Source organism: Mustela erminea, chromosome 5 (genome assembly GCF_009829155.1).
Source record: "Mustela erminea isolate mMusErm1 chromosome 5, mMusErm1.Pri, whole genome shotgun sequence".
Taxonomy (NCBI): Eukaryota; Metazoa; Chordata; class Mammalia; order Carnivora; family Mustelidae; genus Mustela; species Mustela erminea.
This window is the reverse complement of record NC_045618.1, coordinates 94,612,176-94,618,175: the sequence shown is the minus strand read 5'-3', so window position 1 is coordinate 94,618,175 and position 6,000 is coordinate 94,612,176.

Below are 6,000 nucleotides of genomic sequence, written 5' to 3'. Positions count from 1 at the left end.
CCACAACGTTGTTAACCATAAATCCCCTCAATACCACCTTTGCTTCCAAATATCAAAATCAGGGGCTGGCTGGGTCAGAGGAGCCTGTGTCTCTTTAACTCAAGGTAAGGAGTGTGAGCCCCACTTTGGAAGTAGAGAATACTTAAATAAATTAAACCCTTAAAAAAAATCAGTCTTCTTCAAATATCATATGATCTCACTGATATGAGGAATTTGAGGGAGTGGTGTCAGGCACTGTAGTGGGGAAGTGAGGGAAAAATGAAACAAGATGGGACCACTGAGGGAGACAAACCTAAGAGACTCTTAATCTCAGGAAACAAACTGAGGGTTGCTGGAGGGGATGGGGGTGGCCCATTGGGTGGCTGGGTAATGGACATTGGGGAGGGTATGTTCTTGGTGAGTGCTATGAATTGTGTAAGAGTGATGATTCACAGACCTCTACCCCTTAAACAATACATTATATGTTAATATAAAGCCCAGCAGGGACCCCCCCCCCAAAAATGTCTTCTTACTGACTGCATTTTACTTTCAGCAAACTGCATGTATTTGCAGCTTTCCCTTTCCATTGCTTCTTACTATTGAAGCTAACTTTTGGATTCTCAGTGCAGCTTTGCTCTTTTAGATGTTTACTATGGGAAAGAAACTTAATGGAGTAATCTTTTAGGAAGTGACTCTAAGTGCCAGGACTTCTTCACTCCTTTTCTGGTTCTTCCAATCTTTCCTAAACTTATTTCGAATTCTTCATCGGTAAATAAGATTAGTTCTGAGATCCCATTCCCTCTTATAGTCATTTCATAAAAATCTTTCTACTTCTTCATCTTTATTCACTGCAGATTCATTGCTTCCTTTTAGTTTTCTACATCTTACCTTTCCAGATAGTGCTCTTGCTCTCTCCCGCTGGAAAATGTCCACTAGTTTTCCTCCATAAATCTCTTGTCTTTATGGATCTGCTTTTTGGAGAACCCAGACTAACACAAAAACTAACCAACATAAATGTTAAATTTATGTGTTTTCTCCTAATTGATTCCATTACCGTCCATAGGTCAGTGATTTATGCAATGGACATTTTTTTATTTGTTTTAGCTGTTTAGGACATCTCCTCTTTCTGAAGTAGAGAGCCTACATCCCACTATAGAAGCTAAAACTACCCAATACTTACTTTCCTAGTCCCCCTCCTCCACCACACACACACACACACACACACTCATAGAGACATGAACGCATGGCTTGTAGGGCTGACATCCAGCGTGGCAGTGTGTCATATCGGTGGGGTGATATGGTGGCTGTCTTCTGTAATACTAGCAAGCTAGTTGGACTACCTCTGCAATGCAGACCAGCTCTGCAACACAAGGTATACATTCTTATTAGCTAGCTAGCCTCCCAGTCTCATAGAACTCTGTGACACCGGATTTTTATAAACCTTTCTTTTGTTTAAATTAGGTATATTTAGTTAGTTAGTTAGTTAGTTGTATTTGCTGGTAAATAAGACTTGTGAAACGAGTTCCAAGAACAGTTGCAGATAACAGAGCCTCAGGGAAATAGAAACAAGTTGGATTAGTCCTAACCAGGGCTGAGAAACCAGTAAAAATTTAGCTGGTACCAAAAGAAGTCCTTCTGGTGTTTATGGAACATAGTGAATACAGTAAACATATGATATAAAATGATTAACTATATATGATATAAAATGATTAACTTCCATGGGTATAATGATATACCCATGGAAGGCAGTTTTGGGCTAAAGTGTGGGGTAGAATTTTTATTTATACTAACACTGGAGAGCTTAAAAGAGAATGACAAAATGAGAGTTCTAAATTCTTAGCTTGAAGTAGGAATCAAAAATTAAGGATTTCCTCTGATAATAACAAAAGAATTTATTCTTTGCAGCCATGGGGCTAAAAGAGCCAAACACCCTCAAAGTTGGGGCCCGTAGATTGCCAAATTACAAAGTTAGTTGGATTCATAGTCTTGTCAGAACCCTTCTGTGAAGATTAAGGCATTGTTCAAGAAAGAGAAGAACCAAAGAAATGAAGTGGGCATGTGGTAGAATTCAAATAACTCAAATGCCCTTAACTCATTACTTTTAACTGAGCCTCATTCAACAAACAAAAGCAGCCCCTACTCACTGGACTGAAAAAGACTGTTTCTGCCTTACGTGGAGATCTGTATAGATCTCACCTAATCTATAGAGGTTTCACTTTGCATAAAGAGGCCAATTTTTCTTATTCCCAAATTCCGACACTTACCATTTTTTCTAAACATATAACAGAATCAGATTTCGGCATATTCTGGAGGCCAATTATAACATCAAACTTGTATAGCAAGATGTATATAGCAAGACAGTTGAAACTTTACAAATTTGTGTTGACAATAATATGAAGAATACAGGAGAAAATTCTTTGAGTCTTAGACTGAGAAGGAAATGATTTTAAAGTATATATATGTAATATATATATTTGTAATATTACATATTAACATATACATATATATGTATGTATAAATTCAATATCCTAGCTTAAACAGTCAGGCACGGTTTTAACAGTTTGTTTTGTAGGAGTGCTGGCATGAACTATTCATGAACAACTTTCTACTCACCTATAACTATGTATCCTAGAAGTGCCAGGTATTCTCCCTTCACCAAGATTAATAAATACACAGGTGAAGGGACAGTCAGCAACTTTGGAACGTGCTACAGTCTTCAACTTATGATGGTTCAACTTAACAATTTTTCAAAGTGGCTCAAGAGTGATTAAGCACACAGCCAACTTGATCACGAGGATAAATGACAAATACACTTAAAACCATTCTGTACCCATGTAACCATTCTGTTTTTCACTTTCAGTATGGTATTCAATAAATTTCATGATATATTTAACACTTTATTTTAAAATAGGCTTTGTTAGATGATTTGCCCAACTATAGGCTGCCCAATTATAGTGTTCTGAGCATATTTAAATTAAACTTGGCTAAGCTATGATGTTTGGTAGGATAGGTGTATTAAATGCATTTTTTTTTAAAGATTTTATTCATTTGGGGTGCCTGGGTGGCTCAGTCCTTAAACGTCTGCCTTTGGGCTGCCTCAGGCCCCGCAAAAGCCTGCTTCTTCCTCTCCCACTCGCCTTGCTTGTGTTGCCTCTCTCGCTGTGTCAAACAATAAATAAATAAAATCTTTAAAAAATAAATAAATAAACAAATAAATAAAATCTTTAAAAAAAAGAGAGATTTCATTCATTTATTTGACAGAGAGAGAGAATGCACAAGCAGGAGGAGCTGTAGGCAGGGAGGGAGAAGCAGGCTCTCCACTGAGCAGGGAGCCCAATGTGGGCTCAATCCCAGGACCCTAGGACCTGAGCCTAAAGCAGACATTTAACGGAGTTAATCTGTGGTTCATCAGATAGAAGGGGGGCTTACAGAATACGGCAGGTACTGTAGGCTGGCTCAGTCATAACTCTTCCAACTGAAATTTCTATTACCTTGTCTACTACTGAGACTAGGTAGATGAAATACTCAATTTTTTAGCTTCCCTTCCATCTAAGGGAAGTCAATGAGATGTAGCTGGAAGTAGACAAAAATGGCCTCTTTTCCTAAATAAAAAGGCAGATCCTCTAGAGATACTCACCAGTGTTACAAACTTCATTAATTTTTGACTCCCCTATCCTCCAAATCTGTGTCATCAATTCAGTCAATCCTATCAATAGCTTTCAAATCCATTTTCAGTTCTCACTGCTTCTACTATTAGGTTTAGACCTTTACTATCTGAAGTCTGGCTCTGGTCTCTGGGTGGATCACTAAATTCTTTCCTATTGAAACTTAACATAATTTTACAATCTTTTTCAACACAAGCAGATACTATCAACTCATTACACTGGAACATTTGATGAAATCCATTTGCCCCTTTGAATTAGTGCTTCAGATTGACTTCCTTGCCCACACCCTTTCTTGGCTCCAACTAATCCTCTGCTACTGGTTATTTTTTTAAACATAACTTCTACCTTTAAAAAACACTGCTTTCTGGGGCGCCTGGGTGGCTCAGTGGGTTAAAGCCTCTGCCTTCGGCTTGGGTCATAATCCCAGGGTCCCAGGATTGAGCCCCACATCAGACTCTCTGCTCAGAGGGAGCCTGCTTCCTCTTCTCTCTGACTACCTCTCTGCCTACTTGTAATCTCTGTCAAATAAATAAAATCTTTTAAAAACAAAGAAACAACAACAACAAAAAAAAAACCACTGCTTTCTGTCTCCTGAAGAAATTTCAAACTTATATATGATTCACCATTTTATTCAAGTATTATATTTATTTAGCATCCAGGGTAGGTACTATTCCAGGCACAGTGATTAAAAAAAAAAAAAAGTAATTTAAGACTGGCCAGAATTTGGTACCACCAGACCATTTTACATAATTCTGTCTCATGGCATGTATTTTTTTTTAAGATTTTTATTTATTTATTTAGAGAGAGAGCACATGCATGAATGGGAGAGGGGCAGAGGGAAGAGACTCTCAAGCAGACTATGCTGAGCTAGTAGTCAGATGTAGGGCTTGATCTCACTACCCTGAAATGATAACCTGAGCCAAAACCAAGAGTTGGACGCTTAACCAAGTCAACAGACAGAGATCATAAGTAGGCGGAGAGGCAGGCACAGAGAGAGACAGAGGGAAGCAGGCTCCCTGCCAAGCAGAGAGTCCAATGCAGGACCTCATCCCAGAACTCTGGGATCATGACCTGAGCTGAAGGCAGAGGCTTTAACCCACTGAGCCACCCGGGTGCTCCCCTGCATGTATTTTTTGACTACTTTGCTAAATCTGTAAATTACTTTAATGCTTTTTAAGTCTATGGTCATCCATTGTTCTGACCAGAGAGGCATTTAATTGTGAATTAAGAGTTTAGGTTCTCTTTTACAGTATGCATTAAGAAACCACAAATCACTAATGATAATATAGTACTTAATTGATTTTGCCTTTGATAGTCTCAACCCACTAACTGCAATGAAATAAGTAATCTTTTTTTTTTTTTAAAGATTTTATTTATTTATTTGACAGAGAGAAATCACAAGTAGATGAAGAGGCAGGCAGAGAGAGAGAGAGAGGGAAGCAGGCTCCCTGCTGAGCAGAGAGCCCGAAGCGGGACTCGATCCCAGGACCCTGAGATCATGACCTGAGCCGAAGGCAGCGGCTTAACCCACTGAGCCACCCAGGCGCCCATGAAATAAGTAATCTTAATTTATCCTAGCACTAAAGATTTCTATAGGGTTTGTGCTCATCTTTTTTCATTTGCTCCTGGGAATAAGTCATCTTTGTAGAAAATTTGAGGTTTATAAATGTTTTCTTATACATGATCTCATTTTAAATTTGGATCCCACAATAACCCAGAATTACATAAGTTTTGATAAGTAATAAAAAAAAAACTGGGTTCCAAATCCATGCTTTCCAATCAAAGTCTTAAGCTCTTTACAATATCTTGCTTCCCTTTGTCATCTCCCTTTTAGTTATTTCTACCTCCCTTAATACTAATATTCACTACTATCCTTTTTTTGCCATTGTTTTCTCTTCACATTATTTTTCTCTTCAGATTCCCTTCAGACTTTCAACTTATTATAATTTAAATTTTATCACATAAATAATACATGTTGCTCATTTCTGATAAAAATAGAAACTGCTTAACAGTACACTAAAAAAAAATTACCTTCTTTACTCACAGTTTACTATAGTTTAATATGTTTGTGTATATAATTCCAGTTCTATTTTCTGTACGCTTATATATGAGATAGAGACATTGTATTTATTTTGTAGTCAGGCTTTTTTCCTTTAACACAATATGATATTGCCCTGTGATTATTTAATATTTTTAATGACAATATGACATGGATTCCATTGGGTTAATATGCCATTTAAATTTTTTAATTTTTTAGTTGCTCTGCAGGTGGGGGTAAACTTTTATAATTATAAAAACTTTTATAATTATTACTGCTTGTAAAAATTCTTCATTCCAAAAACAAAACAAAACAAAA